Source organism: Euprymna scolopes, chromosome 39, assembly GCF_053919585.1.
Source record: "Euprymna scolopes isolate OS-2025 chromosome 39, ASM5391958v1, whole genome shotgun sequence".
Lineage (NCBI taxonomy): Eukaryota > Metazoa > Mollusca > Cephalopoda > Sepiida > Sepiolidae > Euprymna > Euprymna scolopes.
In genome coordinates, this window is record NC_136520.1 from 38,253,286 (window position 1) to 38,274,323 (window position 21,038).

At 35.7% G+C, this 21,038-nt stretch overlaps 1 protein-coding gene across 2 annotated transcripts in view; it reads left to right on the forward strand.

Moving 5' to 3' along the window:
* Positions 1-11,339: 11,339 nt before the first annotated feature.
* LOC145263762 (polypeptide N-acetylgalactosaminyltransferase 5-like) overlaps positions 11,340-21,038 on the forward strand; it is a 231,481-nt gene continuing 221,782 nt past the window's right edge. For both annotated transcript variants that reach the window (XM_080120794.1, XM_080120793.1), the window contains exon 1: positions 11,340-11,678. The gene's annotated coding sequence lies outside the window, so the exon portion shown is untranslated. The remainder of the gene's footprint in view (positions 11,679-21,038) is intronic.

Consider the following 21,038-nt stretch of genomic DNA (forward strand, 5'->3'; position numbering starts at 1 on the left):
CTCCTGCCTGTAGTTTGTAGCGAGTGTCGGTTGTTACACCTCCCTTGCTATCATGCGGACTCTTCCGTTTATTATTTAAGTAAAACTTGCATTTTTTTTAATTGGAAGACTATATTCCCTGACAATTACCTTTTTTTTTTTTACTTTATTTATTTATTTTTTTTTGTAATTTTGGGGTGTGTTACTAATTTCAACATGGCAGTTAAGTAGATAACGTTGGTTTCATTGAAATTCAATTTTTCGAGTTTCGTCATTATTCCGAAGCAATCATCTTTTTTTTCTTTTGTGTGTGTGCGTGTGTGTGCGCGCGTATGTTTACATTGCTTATCAGCTAGTAATGTATTGGTTGGTTTTGAAGATATCAACTTGTCTACGTAATCGGCGGCGCACGCCAGGGATTACAACTTACCGGCTGTGATTTTGCTGATAAGTCACAGCCTTTTCATAAATTATAAATAATAGCAGGACCTGTGGAAATTCCACGGAATGAGAAATATATTTAATCAACAAATATGTTTTCGTAAGCTGACATTTTTCTGGATAGCGCCAAAAAAAAAAAAAAAAAAAAAAAAAAAGACAGGAAGACCAATAACACGCTGCAAATATGAACTTATTCGTCTGGTGTATTTTTAATATAGAACTAATCCAAAATGGGATAAATTAATAATTACTAATAAATACCCAGAAAGTAATATTGTGCTACATAGTTTAATACAAATAATAAAATCACATTGTAAGAGACAAGCTTTAATTTACTCCTCCAGTCCAGCGCCTCTTGACAGATAATGCCTTTTTTTTTGTCCTGTTTCTTTTGAATGCTCCCCTTTTATGTAACGTTTCCCTGAATTCTTTTTCGGTGAAGAATCGCTGAACATCGAAATTACTACGAGTTCTTTGCTCACACCATTAAAACAATAGTCATGTATTATTATAATGATATTCGAAAACGAGGCTACATCAAAGGGAGGTCACTTTCACGATCTTGTTCAGGGCTGCGAGATTGGCCTTTTTTAATGCCAAATTTCGCGATTTTGGCCGTTTTCGAAGTAGTTTAACCTTAAAAAAATTATATTTGGCCTTTTTCAAAGCGTAACATATGGACTAAGAAGATTATATTATCCGACTTTATTTTGATTTTACTTTTTTATATACATTTTATTTTATTTTGCTTAGCGAAAAGAAAAAAAGGCGATCACGCATATTAAGCTACTTGAGCGTGACCTACCTAAATAGAAGGCCGTTCCACTAAAATCGTTTGACCTGCTGACGTTGTAGTATAAAGTACAACGTTATACGGTTAGGCGATGAATCAACATTAAGCGGATACTCATTTTCTGTTTCAATTTTAAGGAGGATTGTAGAGGAATTTATAAAACTGGTTCAAAACATGACAGTTATTTTTTTTTATAAGGAAGTCACTACTTATCAAGGCCCGAAGGCCACTTGAGGATGAGGGTTAATTAGTGTAAGGTGGTCACGGAGATAACAGCGTAGTCATCGGTAACGGTGGAAATTGGGTATATTTTGATTATTTAAGGGTACAGCTTACTGAACTTGAAGATGATCATGTTGTAGTCAGCTGGAAAGCAGACCAACAGAACAGAATTCCACGGGCAGGCAGTTCCAGGAAAGAAGTTTTGTTCATGGAATTTATGTTTAGATTTAGAGCTAGAGGGTGGGAGAAATTGTGGGTAGTGGTTGTAGTTAGACGAGTGCTTTTTGTAAAAGCTTAGATGACAGGTCTTTTGATTTGCAAGTGATGCAGGTTCCGCTCGCGTATTTTTCGTAAGTGGTGTTGACAACCTGGATGTTCTAAGTTCAAATCCAGCTTTTCCACAAAATCACTTTGTACCTGCTGTCTTTTTAGAAAGAATTTGGATTAGAGAAAAATACCGGGGAAACCAATGCCAACAATAGAATCCTTGGATTTATATGATATGATGATGAGTTAATAAAGCGTTCAGACCCGCACCCTCCTTTAGACCGGAATCTGTCTAATCTGTGTATTTGCTATAGTTTAGGGATGAATTCGTTCTATTAATTGTAAATAATCATTTTTATCTTTATAAATACTATGTTTATTGCCCTCCCATTGCATATTTCATAATATGGGTTTTAAGTAGGTTAGTTATGGTATGGGTTTTTATGGCGCTGTTTTACAATTTTTCACCGTGCAGAGGGAGATAACTCTCGTTTACTAAGAGTTCATTCATTTTTTTCATCTCATAATTTAGGACGCGATATGTTTTTTTTAAATAAAAACATTGGAAAAAAAAAAAAAAGCTGCGTCGAATTTTTTTTTTTTAACGTAACAAAGTTGATAACAGTAATAATACAAAATGTAGTCTTTACGCGACTATTAAAAGAAAACCAACGAACCCACGTTATTTTCATTAGATGAAAACATTTAAAAAAAAAAGTTCGGCAACTTTTTTTTTCTTAATTAAAAAGTAAATGTTATTGTAAGGTTATTAAGAAATTAGTCTTTAACCTTTAAAAAGATACCAAAAATTAAACTTTAATAAAACAAGGATGAAACTTTTAAAGCTTCCTAATTTATGAGGTGAAAAAAAAAAAAAAAATGAACGAATCTCTTAGTAAACCAGAGTTGTCTCTCTCTGCACAGTGACAAATAGTAAAACAGTGCCGTTTTTATGGTGGTTGTAAAATAATGTATACGCTGATGGATATATAGTATGAATGTGGTGGGAGAAGAGTGAAAGTAGATATTAGCTAGGCTAGCATAGTTAGGTTAGATAGTGATTCCCACCCTTCTTCCATTTTTAGTCAAGTGTCACATTTTTCAATAAAATAATCCCGGTTGTTAATTCAGTCGAAACGGATCTGAAGCAGTAAATAAAGATCTATTTTTTCTTGTGAATTAATGCCCCCCACCCCTCCCGCGTTGAGTGATTCGACCACGCACTAAACAATCAGCAGGCAGAGCGCATTGATTATTCATCTGTCCCCTAAGGAACTCATTTGAGTCCTTTTGGGAAGGTGACAAGCAACGAAAACAGACACCTCTCCTCTCTTCACTCGACCCTGTTCACTGGACACTCCAGCACATACGGTTTTCACTGAAGATAACTGCCGGCAAATCTGGGAACCCACAAAGGACTGCTTACGTATCCAAAGAACTTTGTATTCCTTCTTTTTCTTAAAACTGACATAATCCAATTTTCTGCAGCCAAAATAAAACCTTTCGTTGTTTTGTTTTTAAAAGAGGTTTTATTATTTATTCCGTGTTTCGTGTTTGACGATCAATTTTTTTTCTATTAGAGATGTACTTATGCATTACACTGACAGCGCCATTGTTAGTGGACGATAACAACAATATTTTCTTGGTCAAATAACACAGCAAATATGATTTTTTTTTCAAAACACAAAAATATTTGAAAACAAAAACATTTATTTTGTAAAAATGTATCAATATATAATTGCAAAAGTATTTATTGAAAAGTCTGCGAAAGAAAATATAATTTTAATAAAATGATTTTTAAATTAAAGCAAAATTGGATGTTTTTTTCAGAAACGTTTTTTGAATTGAAGTAAAATTGTAACCGTAACAAAATATAGTCGAAATATTTTGTGGCATCTGCTGAAGGGTCAACAAAATTATACATATTATATATTATAGTCTTTTGACTGAGAAGCGTCACCTGGCGGCAGTTTAGTGAAACGCACCAAAAATGGCGCCGTCCATGTAATGCAGAATTGCCGGGATGCAAAACCAAGCAAAATCCCACAGCATAGAACTTACAAAGATCATGCCTCAGTGTCCTTTTTTCTTTTTTTTTTTTTTGGTCTGCACGAAGGTTGGTTGCAGATAGTTATTGACCTGTAGATTAGAATTACTCAAGGGAGATAAATTCAGTTACCCTGGATCATAGATTACATCTACAGGACGATCGTGATGTGATATAAGATCGCGTAAAACGCAGAGTAAACAAATATTTATCAAACTTAACTCATCATTATACTCCAATACAATCACGCTCAACACTAAACAAAGCATTCTTAAGGCGTATGTTCAGTTTGTCTTATATGGTTGTGGAAGCTGGGCTATCTGCCCCAAAACATAGAAACGCATTAGGACTCTTATCTGGACATACAGACATACGAACATACAAACGCATAGATAATTTATAAATAAATTTCGGTTTTTGAGAAAAGTTTCAGATGAACCAGGTGGTTCATTTTTTTCTTCCATGTTAGAGAATTTGTATCCGGCTTTCTCAGTATGTTGTTCACGGGCATCATGGCTATAATGAACAGTCATGGTGATAGAGCAGAAATTTGATGTTTTTGAGACAAATGTTTGGAGTCGTTTGAAAAGATTACATTTTTAATGAAGAAATAGGGACTAAATCTGGATGAACTAAAGATAATGCTGATGAAAAACTATCATGAAAAGACAAATGATTTTCTCAAGACATATTTACCGTCAAAAAGACATAGAACATCTGGTATTGACTGGTAGAATGTCAGGATCGAAAAAGCGAGGTTGATCAAGGAGCACTTTGATGAGCAACTTGATCGATTGGACGAGATTATCGTCAAAATTTGAGCTGCTTCGCGCTATGGATAGCCGCCCGCATTAGAAAGCCGTGGTCGCCGACGATGTTAAACGGCAGGGCTGCTGGTGATGATGATGAGGATTGCAGCGATCACTTTTATAACGAGATAACGCCCTCAAACATGTGAATCGAAAACAATTTGTTTTTTGAAAGGCAGCTTATGGTAGACAATTAAAAATTATTTTAAATTACCGAAGCATCAGATAGTCTCTCATCTCGGTTTTGTCCTTGGCAGAATGAAAGAAGACAATCAGAAATCACCTTTAAAGTTCAACGTAAATTTTATTTAAGTAAAAAGATCTAAATTGCAAAAGATGTGTCAGCTTTAGCTATCTACCGTGCAGGGCTGGTAACACCCGAAAAGAGTAGTAGTTCATGATTTATCTTCGCGTTTGTAGGATACAATACTCCATACTGTTCGAAGAATAGTTGCAACAAGTCGATGAGTTAAGTGATGCCTTCCAAAGATGAATGCTGCGAGCCTGGTAGTCATCATCGAGTTCACAGTGAATAACCGTCTGAATAGCAGAAAAAGGACAGGCCAAAATGTAGACCTTAATTTCATCTCTAAGACATTATTTAAGTAATGATGAAAGTCAATCAATTCACAGAGAACAACAGTGTGCGATGAATATAACATTTCGCTTAACATAAGGCCATTGGTGTTTGCAAATGATAATAACATTTCGTCCCACATTAGGGCATTAATACGTCTCAATGAGACAAGGGGCCTTTGAAGCTACATACCTCGAGTGGGTTTTCTAACGTTCATTTTGACCTGTTGTCTTTGTGAAAACTGCCGGCCTGAAATATGAAAAATAGCGCAAAGAATACGCCTCGGCAGTTAGTAAGAACATTCAATCTGATAGGTTCAAACAAAAACGTGGGCGGTCAAACCGACCAAAGAAGTGCCTGCTTATTTCTACAGAATTTCTCATAATACCTAAATTTTATTATTTTTTTCATTAGAATCATCATGGTGGTATGTATCTCTTTGTGAAGGTGATCCCTGAGTTTCGACTATGGGTATAATAAGACGCATTTCGTCTTTGGAATGAAAAAGGGTTTAGGGAATGCTTGTTTGCACGTCTATAAAATAATTTAATTGATAGTCAAACACGAAACACGGAATAAAAAACAAAAGTTCTTACAACAAAACAACGAAAGGTTTATTTTGGTGATCGAAAGTTGGATTGTCTTTGGTGAGAAAAACCAGGAGTAGAAAGTTCTTTGGGCGTCGCAAGTAAAGCAGCAAATGAAAATCGTCTACATTGACGTAGGCAGAGAGAGAGAGAGAGAGAGAGAGAGAGAGAGAGAGAGAGAGAGAGAGAGAGAGAGAGAGAAGAGGCCTGTCTTCAATACTTGCTGCTGGCTGACCGAAGTTCTCAAAGGGGGTTAAATAAGTTCCTTAGGGGACAGAAGTAATCAATGCATCCTCCCAGCTGATTGATCAGTGTGTGGCTAAATAACCCAGCGGGGGTGGGGACATTGATTCGCGAGAGAAAATAGATTTTTCTTTTTTTGTGTGACTCTTTCGGGGATATTGAAGTGACTTTATTATTATTATTATTATTATTGGTTCACATGGAGCTTTCACACAAGTCAACAAACAATCTGATTGGAAACCTGTGGCATTCTCTGGAAGCTGAGTGACAACAAGTCTCACCAGATGTCCAGCTCTCGCCACCTCCTTCGATAGCATTTGCAAATAAAGTTGCGTTATCGCAACAGCCTCTTACCATTGATTTCTCGCTGGCAGTGGCCATTGGTCTATACTGGAATTTGAGTGGCACTAAGCCTCCCCAAGGTCCCAGTTCTCTTTGCGCTTGGTCAGCGCTCTCTCCTCGGTCTTTCCATCCTCCTTGACCCATCTTTGGTATCACTTTTCTATTGGAGGGAACGGTGATGAGACAATGGGAGGGGATTGGGGTATAGAACTTGTAGATATGCAGCTTCGGTGTTCTTCATTCCCTGTAATGCTTCTTCGTTATATTGTATTCTTGTATTATTCTCCGCATTCAAGGGGTTTCCTTAATATTTCAGCCGTTTTCATTATCGTTAGCCGTTGTATTTTTGCAGCTATTCCTCTGATTCCAATTTCTGCCATTCTTTTTTCAAAGTTTTTCGGAATTGTTCCTAGTGCTCCTACTATTATCGGTATTATTTTGATTTTCTTCATCATCCAAATCCCTTTTAACTCTTTGGCTAGCTCTGTGTATTTGCTTCGTTTCTCCTTTTCTTTCATACTCACCCTGTGGTCAGCTGGGACAGCAAAGTCTACGATTTGACAGGATTTTTCTTTCTTGTTAATTATTACGACATCTGGTCTTCTTGCTTGGATGGGTTTGTCCGTCTGTATATCCATGTTCCATAGGATTTTGTGGTTCTCGTTTTCGAGTGCTTGTACCATTTGTCTGTACGTTCAAATTCAGCTGTTTGCACAGTTCCCAGTGCACCGCCCTCCTCACTTGGTCATGCCTGTTTTTGTATTCCTTTTGGGGCCAGTTTGCTGCATTCACTTACTATACGGTTTATCGTTTCGTCTCTTTGTCCACAGAGTCTGCATTTGCTATTTTCTTGTGCTTTATCGATCTTTGCTTTGATATGGTTGGTTCTTCTCGAGTTATCTTGTGCTGCAGTTATTAGAGATTCAGTTTCTCGGTTTACATGTCCTTTACGCATCCATGTCCAGGTGTTTTCGTTATTCTCATCTTTTGTCATTCTTATGAATCTTCCGTGGAGTTGTTTTTCTTCCCATTTTTCTTTTCTCGTTTTGTCATGTGTCTCTCTGTTTTCTGTTTTGTTGTTTTTTTCAGTGTTTCTCGCTGCCATAATTATCCTTTTAGTGTTTCGCATTATGTATTTTTCTAGTTCTTTTTTGTGTCCTTCACACAGTCTTCTATACAGATCAGTCCTCTCCTGCCGTCGTTCCTTTTCACGTAGAGTCTGTCATTATCGTCCTTTGGATGTAGTGCATTATGCATGGTCATGAGTTTCCTGGTTTTCTGGTCGAGCTGTCTCAGTTCTTCTTTTGTCCACCCTATAAACGGTCCAGAGTATCTTACTAGTGATACTGCCCATGTATTTATACCTTTTATTAGGTTTGTGCTATATAATTTCGTTTCCAGGAGTTTTCTTGTTCTCCTGAGGTATTTCTTTCTAATTCTCTCTTTCATTTTTGTTGCTCTGATGGTGTCCGCTCCCAGAATTCCCAAGTATTTATAGTCGTCTTGTTCCCCTTGTGTCCTCATTTCTGTTTGGTTGGGTAGTTCGATGCCTTCTGTCGTTTTCCGTTGTCCCTTTCTTATAACTCGTAATGCGCACTTTTCCATTAAAATTCCATTTGCATATCTTGGCTGAAGATCTTGATAGTGTTAATTAGTGTTTCTAGCTCTTTTTCGGTCCTTGCAAAAGTTTCAGATCGTCCATGTACATTAGGTGGTTCATTTTTCCTCTGTATTGGGGAACTTGTATCTGGCCTGGCACTTTCTCAGAATACTATTAAGGGGCATCATGGCTATGATGAACAGTAATGGTGATAGTGAGTCTCTTTGGAAGATGCCTCTGTCTGTTAATGTTAGTTTCTGTTATGTGTTGTCCATCAGCTGTCAATTCCAGTCTCCATGTTTTCATTGCATTTTCTATAACGTTGGTGATCCCGCTTGGTATTTTATACATTTTCCATGTTTGGGGGATCATGTCGTACGCGTTTTTGTAATCGATCCATGCCATGGCCAAATTCTTTCTCTTTCTTTTTACCTCCTTTAGGATCTTTTGATCTATATATAGCAGATCATGTGTTTCTCTTTTTCCTTTTTGGCATCCTTTCTGCTCCTCGGGGATGAGCCCACGATTATTCAGGGAGTGGTAGATTTCTTCCCTCAGTTGTGCTGTCAGTATCTTCCACATAGTGGGTAAGCACGTGATCGGGCTATAATTGCTAGGGACGGTTCCTTTCTCTATATCCTTCTGTAGCAGTGTGCTTCTACCTTTTGTCATCCAATCTGCCACGCTTGCTTCCTGTATACAACTTCTCAGGTTTTGGGCCTTTCGTGTAAGGTTGTGAATTTTTTGAACCAGTATGCGTGTATCTCGTCGGGCCTGGTGCAGTTTGCCATTTTTTCTATGGTTTTCTTTAGGGTTTCCTTGCTGATTTCATTCACTGTTCCTTCTTCTATTTCTATTGTGATCTCGTCGCTCTTCCCATATTTTACTCCAGTAGAGTTTTGTTTCTGTCGGATTTGGTTGTTCTGTTTTTGTTTTTCCTCCGTTCACATTTTGGTAGAATTGGCTTTTATTATTTTCAAATGTTCTGTTTTGTTTGCATTGTTCATATTTATATCTATATCGTCTCAATCTCGCTTCTTTTGCTTTTATTTTTTGGTCCAGTTCTTCATGTTTCTTGTTTAGCATCTCCCTGCCAGTTACATTTCCAATATTCCGTTTTCTCCACATTGCTTTCTTCCTGTTGATCATTTTGGTTTCTTTTTTATGTTTGTGAATTTGAGTTTCTAGTCTAATTTCTTATCCAGGTTTAGTCGATCCGCTTGTTCCCGGTTGTTTTGCTGATTTGAAATTCATACTTACTATTTTGGCGCCTGCGTAAATGAGGTTGTTTAAGTCTGTGATTGCATTTGTTGGGATGTGTGGGAGAAGCTTGTTAACCTTCTCTGTTTCTGTTTTTAATTTCTTTTGCTCTTGGTTCCTTAACGATGGGAGTTTTGTTTTTTCCTCGTTCATGAATTGTATTATTTTATTTATTTCATTTGTTTCATTCTCTGTTAGTTCTGTTTCATTGTTCTCGATTTCCACTTTTGTAGAATTCGGTTTCGTAGGTCCCCGGCCTTTGTTGTTTTTACTTGTAAGGCTTCGACTTGTGTGTTTATCTACGTGCAGTTCCATTGGGGGTGCTTCTTGTTCAATTTCATCATTTATTTTTTGCTGAATTTCTGTTAGTTCTAGTTTAGAAAGCCAACCTTTCTTGAGTATCAGTCTAGCTTGGTCCGCAATTCTTTATTCTGTCGCATGGTAGTCACTGGACAGGTCCCATAGTTCTTTCATTCGTTTCCGATAACCTCCATATCTATATTTAGGATGGCTTCTATAATAGCATTCCATTATGAGTCTATTCTCTTTTGTTGTCCATTTCTTTCTTCGTTTTTTTTTTTTTTTTCTATTTTGATGGTTATTATGGTTTTGCTGTGTTTTGTCGGTATCATTTTGTTCCCTGAAATTAGAGGTTATACTTACCTGTTCAGCGTCCATGTTATTTGAGTTTCTGAAATTAGAAAGATGTCCAACATTCGCAGGATGAAGACCGGGTCCCCCATGCTGGCTACCGAAGGAACACCTGCCGATCATGACACCCAGATCTTTCTTCTGGGTGTCATGATTTGGATTATTTGTAATTGATATTTTTCATATTTTGGTATTTGGAGCAACACCGAACCCAGAATTGTTTTACCAGTGGTTCTGACGCAGGGATAGTGTATAGCTCCCATGTATACAGGAGGTATCGTGCACTATCACACATACATAAAAGACATGAACAGAAAAAAAATTATCTTTTAAATAAAATAATTTTTCTATTAATATGTATTTATTAATTTATAAATAAATTATAAACATTTAATTTATTGGATAATTCTGTGGATCTTTTTTTCTTAATCCAGGGGTATTTATTTTGTATTATTAGAGATTTAAAACCACCATACAATGAGATTCTACCTATTTTTAGGCATTTACGCGTAAACACCCCAAAAATCTTGCTGGGAAGAAAAAATCTAAAAACCAAAACAAACAAACAAACAAACAAACAAAAACGAACAAACAAAAAACTACAACAAAAACATTTTTTTTAGAATTTAGAGTGGGGATCAGATTCTTATGCGTGAAACTTGGAAAATTAAGGCATTTATAAGTTTTTGAGGAATTTGAAAACGAAAATAACGTTTAAAATTCCAGCAAATGAGTAGTTTCCAATATATGAAGAAATGTTAGTTTAAAGAAAGTGGGGTATCACTTTTCTATAATAATTTAACGTATAATGATCACCCACTTTATGGCCACCACTAGTGTAAAACTTGAATTTACGCCGCTGAAATACACATTTGCCGAATTTTTGTTGGAGGAGCGTCAACGTGTGGATGCTCGATTTACGTAAAATTTTTCATATATTGGAAACTACTCGTTTGCCGGAATTTTAAACGTTATTTTCGTTTTCAAGTTTTTTTCTATAGTGTGGAAAGTCGATTGTCTGCCCCTTGCCGATCTTATATTCCAAACACTCCCAATATGTGTCGCTAGCAGTGTATCATTCAAAAACAAGATGGCGTTAAATTTTTCTTCGATAAAATGTCTCATAATATTTGATTTTCTTAAATAAAAAAAATACTTGATCGATTTACGTGATTTTTGGAATATGACATTTTCATGCAGTGACAAGTACGTACATTATAAAGATTTTTTTTCAGATTTTTAAAGTAAAAAAGATTACTTGTGGACCATTTATAGACTTGCACCCAAATACTAATGAAAAATATAAAAATAAAACTATTGTTTTCTTTTTTTTTTATTGTTTCAACCTATCGTCTGATTTCTGCGTCGCCTTTTTTTTCTTTTTTTTTTTTTGTAGTTCATAAAAAAAATATCGAACTTATTCGACTGTATTCGTGTCAGTTGTTTTCACGGAGAGAGGAAATGTATAGGTTTTATTGAGAGAGAGAGAGAGAGAGAGAGAGAGAGAGAGAGAGAGAGAGAGAGAGAGAGAGAGGGGGGGAGTGTTGAGAGACTATTCAATTATTCGATGGTGTTTTTTTTTTCTTTCTTTCTTTCTTTCTGTTGCGCAAACTAATGGGAAAGACATACAACAAAGCAAGTTGAACGAAGATTTTTATCCACCCGAGAACATGAAAGAGGAAATATTAAAAACGGATCTAATCATGAACTAAGATCAGAAAAGCAAAAAACAAAACAAACAAACAAACAAACAAACAAAAAAATTGCAAAAAATTCCGGAAACCGCCGAAGTAAAAAAGAAAAAAAGCAGACGAAAACATCTGAAATCACCAAACAACGATCAGAGATTTAATTAACTACGTACGTAAACTCTTGTGATAAGTTTTCTTTTCTTTCTTTCTGAAAAAAAAAAGTTGCACTTCTGCGATTTATTAACTCTACAATTTTTTTTAGATAGAATTTTCAGTGTTTACGGTATATTGTGCCTATTAAATTGTTAGGTGAAAGTACAGAATAGTTAATAGAGACACCCACATATTAAAAGCGACTTTCTAAGGATTATTTATTAAATAATAAATAATAACGTTATTATTTCAGCACGGTCCGTTAACTGCAGAAGTGCCAAAAAAGTTTAATATATGTATGAATTATTTATTTATTTTTGGCAAGCTTGTAAGAAGATTAAAGTGTAGTGTCTGTTCTGTTTTCAGACAGAAGAGGGGAAATCCTTCTAGAATGAGACAATTTTTGACAAAATTTTACACCCTTCCCATACACACTGTTACTGGAAAAATAAAAATGAGATTCGATTATTTTTCGTGCGATTACACGTCGACACCGTGGAAATATATGGATAAATAAATAAATAAATAAAATATTTTAGACTTTACAGGTAACGGTTTACTTTACTATATAAATTTAACGTAAAATGATCACCAGCTTCTGGACAACATTATCATAGTACAGAGGAATACGTTCTTCATGAACCCTAACATTAACTCTAAGTTAGCAATCGCAGGAAAATATATAAATAAATGAAAATAAGAGAAAAAAATATCTTAAATATAATAATACTTCTGAAAATTTGGGAATGAAAAAAAAAAAAAAATGAAAACAAAATGGTTACTCGTTCTATGGCCCCAAACTGAGCGTCCATTAAAAACGTAAATGTTTTAAATTGTAATCATGCGCGTGCACACACACACACGCGCGCGCGCATGTGCACGCGTGTGCACACACACACATGCACACACACGCATGCACACACACCACACACACACGCATACACACACGCATACACACACGCATACACACACGCATACATGCACACACATGCACCCCCCACGCGCATACACACATGCACACACACGCACACACACATATGCACGCCCTCCCCCTACACGCATACATACATGCCCTCTCCACCCCTTCACGCATGCACAAGCACACACACACGCGCATGCGCATGCCCTTCCCCACCCTCATATACACACATACACACACGCCCTCCCCAAACACACATACACACACATACGCACATACGCATACACGCAGACGCACTTCATTTTCAGATTTCTGTGTACGGCATGTAGGGTAAAAAATGGGATAAAATTTTGCTAAAAGATCACAAAGAAATAAAAGCAATAGTTTGTTTTAAAATGATAGCAGTCTTCAAATGGGGAGCGACTAAGGTATGCACCCCTATCACCGGCAGTGCATCCAAGACGCCAACAAAAATGCGCCTTTTACTTGTTTCTCAACAATGGCACAGTTCGATTTTTAATGATGAGGAAGTCCAGCAGTCCAGCACTAAAAATTGCCCTTATCTAGACTGCTGACAGTGCAGTTTTAGCAGTATCAGAATTTTTGTAGGAATTTTTGACACCCCTAACACGAAACTGCGAATACAATATAAAAATCTCGTAATTTCTCTGTTAAAAGTGGGTTATTTATTTTCTTTATGGATTATACTTCCAAAATAAACTATTACAGTTGTTTTAAAAGTAATAAAAATATTTTTATTTTTTTTTTAAAACAGTAATGAATTTTCCGAACTCAATATTTTTCAATTTTTAAACTCAATATTTTTAAATTTTAAAATTTTAAAAATCTATCAAAATTTTTCTATTGATTCTATTTTTACGATATTTTCAGGGTCAATGTGAAATTTTATGTTCTTTCCAATAAACCGAATATAATATTTTAGACAAACGTTTTTTTTAAATTCACGCCCCCCCATTTTCACGCCCCCCCATTTTCACGCCCCCCCCCCATTTTGAAATGTCTATTAAAAAGTAAATAATTAATTTATGTTTAATAGGTTTATATATCACAAATTGAAGAGAAAAGGTCAATAAATAATATATTCAAATTTAAAACAAAAAAAAAAAAATCAGTTTTTTAGAAATTTACCTGTAAAGTCCGAAGTTTAAAACCTTATTTTATAAGAACACATTTTTTCTTTTTGTCTTTTTTTTTTTTTTTTAATGAAACCTTGGTCCTTGCTCCTTTAATTGAAAAAAAAATTAGGGCTTGAATTACATTTTTCGAGGAGTTATAAGCTTAGAAAGATAGGGGGTCGAATAATTTACGCCTCTCATTTTGAAATGTCTATTAAAAAGTAAATAATTAATTTATGTTTAATAGGTTTATATATCACAAATTGAAGAGAAAAGGTCAATAAATAATATATTCAAATTTAAAACAAAAAAAAAAATCAGTTTTTTAGAAATTTACCTGTAAAGTCCGAAGTTTAAAACCTTTAAAAAAAAAAAAAAACACATTGTTTTGTTTTGTTTTTTTTTTAAATAAAACCTTGGTCCTTACTCCTTTAATTGAAAAAAAATAATTAGGGCTTGAATTACATTTTTCGAGGAGTTATAAGCTTGGAAAGATGGGGTGGAATTATTCACTATTTTCACGAAATTTCTGACACTGCTAGTGCAGTTTACGACAGTTCAAATTATTTATTCTCAGAAAATATATATAAAAAAAAATTACGTTTCTAACAAATTAACGACAACATTTTTAAATATCCATTTGCAATGAATATTTAAAAAAATTACATTTACAATAAATTAAGTTTAGTTTAGTTTAGTTGATTTTGTTTTACGGCATATCAACCCTTTTCAGGTTTATTTAATGCCGAATCCAAAGATTGTGAAGAAAAATTTTTTAATAGAATATATTTGTTGTGTTCAAGTCGGTTTCTATTAAACCCATAATTGGGACCCTAACAGGTACTACCACTCCGGGTCAGAGTGGACCTGAGAGCAATGGCAATTAAAGGGTGGCTCCACACTCCCCAAAGCCCGCAAGCTGGGGCCTCACCACTGGATATAGTTTAAGGTCATGTCCAGGACCAATAAATTAAGTACAAGGCCATTCAAAAGTGAGGGAAAATAGGTGTCGTTGAATGTTGATTGGTTCAATTTTTTTCTGCGCGGAAGAATTTTTAGGTAAGTTTTTTTTTTTTTTATGCGTGAGTGCACAAAACCCCTAATAAAAGATTAATTTGAAACACAAAAGCACAGACTAATTAACCAATTATCAAGGCCCGGAAGCCACTCAGGGATAAGGGTTATTGCAAGTACATTACGTTAGTGTGGAGATTTGATGAAGCGTTTACTTAAGGGGGCGGTTCATTAGGAATTTGTTAACGTTGGACTTGAAGACATCCAAGTTGTAGTCCGGTGGGAAGCAGGCAGACGGAACAGAGTTCCACAGGCGTGCAGTTCTAAGAAAGAAGCTTTATTGTGTCTGCAGTGAAAGAAAAGAAAAGGGACAGAAAGTTCTAGGATGCTCTCGTGTTGAGAGGCAGAAGCTTGAAGTGTACCCAGGTTGTCTAGTGGAGGTCTTCAGTGAAGTAGTCGCAGCCTGGGAGGGGGGATTCAGTGGACAGAGAGTGAGAGGAGAGAGGTCTGTCTTCTTTGGTAGTCTGAGCTCCTGTGCTAGCTGCTGGATCGTTCCTGACACGGGTAAATAGTTCCTTAATGGACATAAGATTAATGCGCCCTATTAGTTAACTGGCCAATGCGTGGCCACATCAGTCAGCAAGGAGGGCATTAATCCACAAGAGAAAATAGTTTGTTATGGTAACTGCTATAAATTCAATGACGCATCTCTGCTTCTGAAGCACGTTCATGATAACGGTTGCTTTCCTAGAATCTCACACCATAAATATCTGCAACGGAGTGGGTTAATGTTAGGGTTCATGAAGGACTTTCATGTCATGAATGCATACGTCCAGTTATCATAACAATTAGGGATGAGACGATTCCAATATTTTTTCCGATTCCGATACAATTACCGATTCCGATTCTTTATAAATATAAAGTTGTTATTTTTCACCATTACCGTAAAAAAACACATGTAAAATATGCAGATGTTTTCTCAAACGTGAGGGATGATCTATCGATTTTAGCTTTACTAATAGCTATTAGTTATATTAATACTAAAATATATTTTTTACATAGGCATCACCATTTATCAAGGCCCAGAGACCACTCGAGGATAAGGGTTAAGAGTGTACAGTAGTCAATTGAACAATATAGTAATTGTTAGTAATAGAAATTAGGTAAATGTGTTAACTAAGTGGAACAGCTCATCAAGAACTTGTTTACGTTGGACTTGAATATCTATTAATTTTAATCAATAAATATTCATTATTTTAGTGTTAATATCAGCAGTAGAAAGAATTTTCTTTACAGAAAATCAAATAAAAAAGCCAATTTTTGGCATCGGAAAATAGGCACACATTTTTTCCGATTCCGATACCGATTCCGATGCACAAAAAAGTTCCTATTTTTTCGATTCCCGAATCCGATTAATCGTTCCAACACTAATAACAATGCAATTTGAAATCCTTTCTGATTCGTCCGGGCGAAAAAAAAAGGAGCCATTACCTATGGAATGCCCATTGCACAAAAAATATTACATTTTAACATTTGAACAAATTAGGCACAAGGATATCCAAAAGTGTGGGAAAATGTCTAATCCATTCTTAACTAGAATCATCAATTATCATAATACTGTTGCAACGGGTCGTCAGGTAAGGTGCTAATCGACTATACAACTGAGAAAAGATTGTCAAGGCAAAGGAGTAACGGCGATAGCAAAGAGATGACAAAGAGTGATTAACAGTTTTAAAAACGATGGATATCGTCTGTGTATTTACCACAGGAAAAGGTTAATCGTTAGTCAATTAATGAATTTTAATCGTTTCGGTGTGAAGCAGGATATTTAACGGGACATAACGAACATGTTAGGTTTGTCTGGGTCGTGTAGACAGGATCTGGTATGGGAAAAGGGAGTTAGATGTCGACGGGCACTGGAACAGGGAGCCGGACGTCGACAGGCACTGGTACACTACAGGTAGCTGGATGTCGACGGGCACTCGTACATGTAAGTTGGACGTCGAAGGACTGTAATAAATCCGGCCTGTTTAATAAGCCCGCGCTGGTAATATGCTATCTTTTTCATAAAGTCATCACCGCCACCACCATGAAAGGAGTGTGTGTGCTCGGTAGGTTGCTGCAAAAAAAAAAAAAAAAAAAAAAAAAAGAAGAAAGTATAGCCAATGAGAGAGTGGTACACACGCTTTGAGGAGGAAGAGAGTAACTTGGTTGAAATAGTTGGCCGTTCCTCAACCTATACACGCATACATATACATATATATACACATATATACACACACATGTAAATATATACGGTTTCACGCGCTTATATAAGCCCCACCCCCTTTTCTCGGGTTGAGACATCTTGGTAATTGGTATTGCCTGCTAATGCTTTAGCCTAATGCAAAACTCGTTGTAAGTAAACAAATAGAGCACTGTGGGAGTGGCGGTCAATATTTGTATAAAGCATTGTTATATGTCATTGTCGACGGCGCCTGTCCCAGTGACCTGATGGATAGGCTATTGACTACCCAATCGATGGTTGCTGGTTCGATCTCGAGCTTAGTGTGTGTACTAGTTTAGCCACACTAAAGAGCTGTGATACAGACTGTGACTGTGTGTGGATATATATATATATATATATATATATATATATATATATATATATATATATATATATATATATATATGAGTGGGGTCATCAACAGCCGTTATGTTTTTTATATTTATTTTATTATTTCATATCTTCATTTTTCATTTTTTTAAAATCACTTGTATCATTGAAATAATTTTTTGAAACAGTTTTAGCGCGTTTCGGACGTTCATGTTTTTAAAGCGTCCTTTTCAGAAAGTTTGTAAATTATTCAAAATGGAAATTATTGAAAATATAAAATAGCGTCTTTGCTGACCATTTTGATGCTAGATTCTTCTACGAGGTAGGAATATTTGCAAACGTTTCTAAATGTTTTTATGGGTGCATTCCCCCCTTTTCCCTTATTTATTGGGGCCAGTAAATGGTCATTGAATTTTGTTGTTGTTTGTATATTATTTAAAAAAAAAACATTTTTCTTTATTTTTCTTCTTATTTGTGTAGAGGTGAGGGGTGCATTGGTGCCTGGTCCTGGTAAGGTGTATTTGAATTCCTGCTGTAGCTGTTCATTTGAACCTTAAATTATGAAAAATTGGCTAGTCATCTCATAAGATATATCTCAATAACCTACTAAATTTTACAGGAGTCTACGACAATTATCAATGTGTGTACAAAACACTTTGGAAACTTAATTGATTTAAGGCATCTCGTATACATGCAGGATGTTCAGGTTAAATCTGACATTCTTCAAAAATAGCTTGAATCAATTGGAATGTTCATTGCTATAGTATCAGATATAATTTTTTTCATAAAGTCGTTCTTTAGATTGATAGTGTGCCTGTGTGCGTGTGTTTGCATGTGGAAGAGGATGCTTGAGCGTGTGTGTGTGTGTGTGTGTGTGTGTGTGTGTGTGTGTATGCAAATGTGTGTGTGTTTCCTTGTATTGGCTTGTGGAGTGTGTGTTCCGTCTCATATTTTAAGTAGGATTTGTCTAGAATTCGTTTTTTGTTGTCATTCAAATTTGATTTTTAGATTTTAATTTCGTTTTACTGTGATTTTCATTTTAGTTTGTTGGGATATTCATAATATTTGTAACTTGATAATTACCTATTTAAGAAATGATATTTATGAATAAACAGAGTATTTGTTAGTGTCCCTATTTATTTGTCTCCCCACGTGGGCAGAATTGGACACAGGATTGGTTTTTAGTGTGAGGAAAACCCCGTTTTCAGAGGATAGGCTTGTGTCTAGCTGGATAGACACAAGAATAAGAATTGTTTCAGTCGCGAAGAATTTCTCCTCCCCTGACCGAGGATAGGAGGGGTGGATGTAGTATCAGGACAGATACTACATTGTGATTATAGGTATATCTTAGTATTATTATATACTGCATAATCACGTTGACACACTGGTTCTCGTCAGATCAGTTAAGCAACGTTGAGCCTGGCTAATACCGGATGGGTGACCATTTGGGAATTCTAGGCGCTGTATGTGCTCTCCGCTTATCTCGGCATTGTTTCCAGTCGTCTTGTACTTCAACTTGCCACTGGTATGCAACAATGCTGACTCAGGAGAGGCGAGGTTGGAGATTGCGCAACTCTTGCCACACAAATTTCACGCGCAGGCACCCTTACAGTGAGTATCCATAGTCTGTCAAGACTGAAGGAAGCCTTTTTTTTAGTATTATTGGTCTCGTAGTAAGGTAATGTTGGTATATTATCAATGTGTCACATTAGAGATGGGTAATTTGTGCCTGTGTGTGTGTGGTCGTGCGCGCGAGCGTGTGTGCGTACGTGTGCGTTTTAATGTGTCGATTCTGATTTACGTGTGGAAGTGTATACATGCATATGTACGTGTGTGCGAATTTTTTTTGCATTTTATTTGTTTATGTGACGATATTAAGCTCTGTTTAATTCGGGAGTGAAGCTTGTTATGAAATTTTTTTCCTGTGTAAGTGAGTAAAAGTAATTGTCAGTTTTGAAGAGTGGCATTATTTTGAAGTTATTTCCACTGCATGTATTTATTGTTTTGAAACATAGCGGCGTCTGTTTTCTGCAATTTTTGTGTTACTCTTATGTATGGCCACTCTATTACTGAGGTTTTTGGTGGCGCCTATGTAAGATTTGTTACATGCTGTGCATCTTAGTGCGTACACCACATTTCTGGAGGTGCAGTTTAGGTCGTTTTTTATTCTGAATGTTTGTGCTGGGGGTTTGAATGTGTATGTGTTTCCTTCTATTATTATGTCACAAAATCCACATCAGTGTTTGTTGCATTTTAAACCCCTTTGGAAGTGTGTTGATTGAGTTTGGAGGAAGTTAAGATGTGCTTTAAGTTTTTGGGTTGGCATTTGCTTTTTATTATTTTTGTTGTTTTATATGTTGTTTAGTTTATCGTTCTGATTGAGGAGGATAAGCTGAATAACATACTTAAAACAACAATGGATGGGTGCAAAGAGAACTGGGACCTTGGGGAAGTTTATTGCCACCCAAATTCTAGTGAAGACCAATGGTCGCCGTCAACGAGAAATCAATGGCAAGGAGCTGTAACGATAACGCAAATTCATCTACAAAGGTTATCGAGAAAAGCCGAAGAGTACTGGAAATCTGGAGAGACTTGTAGTCACTCCGAGAACAACACAGATTGTTCTCAAAGACAAATCTTTGATGATGGCCTGTGTGACTACTCCTAGTGAGCAAATAATAATAATAATAATAATAATAATAATAATAATAATAATAATAATAATAATAATAATAAACAACTATATAACTAAATATTATAAAGGTTTTAACGGAATCAGAATCTGAATCGGGAATCTGAATCGCCATATTGGAATCTTCCCATCACGAACACGAATATTGGAATCTTCCCACCACGAACAGGAAAATTATATATATATATATATATATATATATATATATATATATATATATATATATATATATATATATATATATATATATATATATAGTATCAATAGAATCTCCTGAACGGCAGGAATTGTCACTTCCTACACTAATAATTGCGTAGGCATAAAGCACCAATGTCTGTATGTATAAAAGAATGATTATTATTTAATTACAATTATCAAACCCTTTTTAAGAATACTTAAGGACGGGCACTGTCTGGAAAATGTAAACTAAGAGGCAGTCAACTAGCGTTTATGCATCGTTCAAAACCTCCGCGTGTTCGAACACTCTGCTTTGTCTAAATTCCCTTCATTCACGTGACAATTGATTAGTGGTCTGGAGTTAAAGGCTAACAAATGGAGCCAAAGGCGGCTTTGTGGCTTGGTTCGAATCTCTCAACGGGCAAGCATTGTCACCTTCTACCCTGATAATTGCGTAAGCATAAAAACGAACTTCTTAATATACTCAGTCATGGGCATGCTAGTGACTTCATGAAGATTAACTAATTTACATATTCCTTTGAAAAAAAAAACGAGCGTTAATTTATTAATTATTCATTTTTTTTCTTGTTTCTAATTAAATGTTTGATTTCATTTCACTTTTATATTGAATTCTATTTATGCATAGTTTCTACATTCTGCATAATTTCGTAGAATTTAAGATGAAAACGTTCTAAAAAACGGAAACAAACACACACACACACACACACACACACACACACACACACACACACACACACACACACACACACACATATATATATATATATATATATATATATATATATATAAGTGACCTTGTCGGCGTGTGTGTGTGTGTGTGT